This window comes from Siphateles boraxobius, unplaced genomic scaffold (genome assembly GCF_051911475.1).
Source record: "Siphateles boraxobius isolate OS27281-9 unplaced genomic scaffold, OSU_SipBor_1 51, whole genome shotgun sequence".
In the NCBI taxonomy this organism is placed as follows: Eukaryota; Metazoa; Chordata; class Actinopteri; order Cypriniformes; family Leuciscidae; genus Siphateles; species Siphateles boraxobius.
Window position 1 is genome coordinate 1,345,001 of NW_027509153.1, and position 2,500 is coordinate 1,347,500.

General features: G+C 43.1%; 3 non-coding genes across 3 annotated transcripts in view; all 3 read left to right on the top strand.

Annotated features, from left to right (window-relative positions):
• The first annotated feature begins 1,447 nt into the window (after positions 1–1,447).
• Positions 1,448–1,529, top strand: trnas-aga (transfer RNA serine (anticodon AGA)). Its single transcript has one exon. It is a non-coding gene; the product is annotated as a tRNA-Ser (tRNA).
• Positions 1,530–1,753: 224 nt separating this feature from the next.
• Positions 1,754–1,825, top strand: trnah-gug (transfer RNA histidin (anticodon GUG)). Its single transcript has one exon. It is a non-coding gene; the product is annotated as a tRNA-His (tRNA).
• A 650-nt stretch (positions 1,826–2,475) lies between these two features.
• trnak-uuu (transfer RNA lysine (anticodon UUU)) overlaps positions 2,476–2,500 on the top strand; it is a 73-nt gene continuing 48 nt past the window's right edge. Inside the window, exon 1 of the tRNA in view lies at positions 2,476–2,500. This exon is cut by the window's right edge and continues 48 nt beyond it. This is a non-coding gene — a tRNA (tRNA-Lys).

Here is a 2,500-nt window from a genome sequence, read left to right on the forward strand (position 1 = left end):
AATCTATTTGTTTCCATGATAAACCAGCCTTATTGCATAAGTCATGTTTTCCAGCTTCTAGTCATTTATTGTGCATGCTACCTTATATTTTCCAGTTGTTATTTTACTTTAATAAAATTGAGATATGTCATGCATGGGATTGGTACCATAAGGTTTAACCAAAATCTAAATGTAGATATCAGCAATATTATTTTGCATTAAGTTAGCAAACACTTGCTGTTAACATTAATATTTGCAAGCCTCCAAGCTTGGTAGCAAATCTACGCATGATTCCATGGTAAACCAGAGATATTGCATTAGTTGTTTTCCAGATTCTTGTCATTTATTGTACATGCTACCTTATATTTTTTAGTTTTCAGCTCATCAACCTCGGTTTTGCATATTCTAAACTAGCTAGCTCTGGCTGCTATATTCCCAGAGTTAGCAAACGTTAGTCTGTTAACATGAATATTTGCAAGCCTCCTCCAAGCACAAACATCACATACCTGTTGCATTTCACCATCCACTTATTTAGCTGCTGTCGCATCCCTTGACATGCCATCTCCTTTAACCTCCTTCTTTTTCTATTTTTAGCCCCCGACCGCTTTTTTGCTTCATTCATCTTTTTTGAGTTTCAACGATAACGCACTCCTGTGCTGCTCCTCAGCGATCACGCGCGCGCCCCCGCCCGCTCGCGATACCCTTCTATGTCAAAATAAATTCAATGATGGAATATTATGAGGGCACCGACGCCTACTCAAGCCTGTTAGTCCTCTAAAATTTATATAACTTTTTTTATATTTAACTTGTATAAATTTTATATAAATGTATATAACTTATAAAAAAAAAAAAAAAATGTAACCATCGCTTTGGCGCCCTCATGATGCGGCGCCCCTATGCGCCGCATATAGCGCATACCCACTTTTTGCGCCACTGGCTACAAACAACTGCGCCTTTGACACAAGTTTACAATAACGATAGGAGCACGGCAAGTCAACAGCATTGAAGCGTGTGAAGAGGCTTTCCAGACAAGTAGCAGTGAGTATTTGTTCTTTTTCCTAGCATTATTTTCCTTTAATTACTATTATCATCAGTCTACTAGGCTGCATTCCCACTAATTAGCAAATATATTTTGACATAGCAGACGTTTTGACGGCCATTCTGAATCTTCGAAGAAGGAAACGCAAAGCATTAGAGGACACTCTTTTTTCTGCGCCAATACGATTCATTTTGCTGTGCGTTCCCACGCAGCACGCACGCTTCTTGAGCAAGAGCCCGGATAGCTCAGTCGGTAGAGCATCAGACTTTTAATCTGAGGGTCCAGAGTTCAAGTCCCTGTTCGGGTGAACGAGCATCTTTTTGTGGAGCGGTACGTTTTGTTGTTGAGTTCTTGCTGATCTACACTGGCCTCGGGCAGCGACGCTGCAAGGCACCAATCCACAAACGACGTGCCCCTTTCAGCCAGCTTTTAGTCGTGGCCGAGTGGTTAAGGCGATGGACTAGAAATCCATTGGTGTCTCCCCGCGCAGGTTCGAATCCTACCGACTACGTTGACAGCATGCGCCTGCTTTAGTTTGTAACCTTCTGGAGGCCTAGCTTAAACTTTATAAAAGGAAAAACAGAATCCTTTTCTTTTCAGTGACTTCTTCTCCAGAGTCACTGTTACAGGATTACCCTTGAAAAGAGTTATGTTGGTAAGAAACAGTTTTGTCTGCAAGCTAAAGATGACAAGGCCCCTTTGTATTCAAGGACACGTCAGGTAGACTGGTAGCTCGCCGTGATCGTATAGTGGTTAGTACTCTGCGTTGTGGCCGCAGCAACCCCGGTTCGAATCCGGGTCACGGCAAGATTTTCTGGGTGCCATTGAAATTGAGCTCCATGTCGCCACCTGTCCTCACCCCGTCCTTCAGACTACTCTTTTTGTGCACGGCGCGTGCCCTTGATGTGCTCTGGATGTTCGAGTGAATTGAAACTGGGACCTTCTTTGAAAGCACGAGCTTTCAGGTTCGAACCCTTAGAGAAAAGACTGAAAACGAAATGCTCCTATTTATGTGGGAAGAATCTTGCTTCAGACAGAATATGGTGCGTGTATATTTTCTAATTGCTAGGTGTCAGTACACTCGCTGGCTGTTACCTAGAGTGCCGCGGGCTTGCTATTTGCTACGAACAACTGCGCCTTTGACACAAGTTTACAATAACGATAAGAGCGCGGCAAGTCAACAGCATTGAAGCGTGTGAAGAGGCTTTCCAGACAAGTAGCAGTGAGTTTTTGTTCTTTTTCCCAGCATTATTTTCCTTTAATTACTATTATCATCAGTCTAATAGGCTGCATTCCCACTAATTTGCAAATATATTTTGACATAGCAGACGTTTTGACGGCCATTCTGAATCTTCGAAGAAGGAAACGCAATGCATTGGAGGACACTCTTTTTTCTGCGCCAATACGATTCATTTTGCTGTGCGTTCCGACACAGCACGCACGCTTCTCGAGCAAGAGCCCGGATAGCTCAGTCGGTAGAGC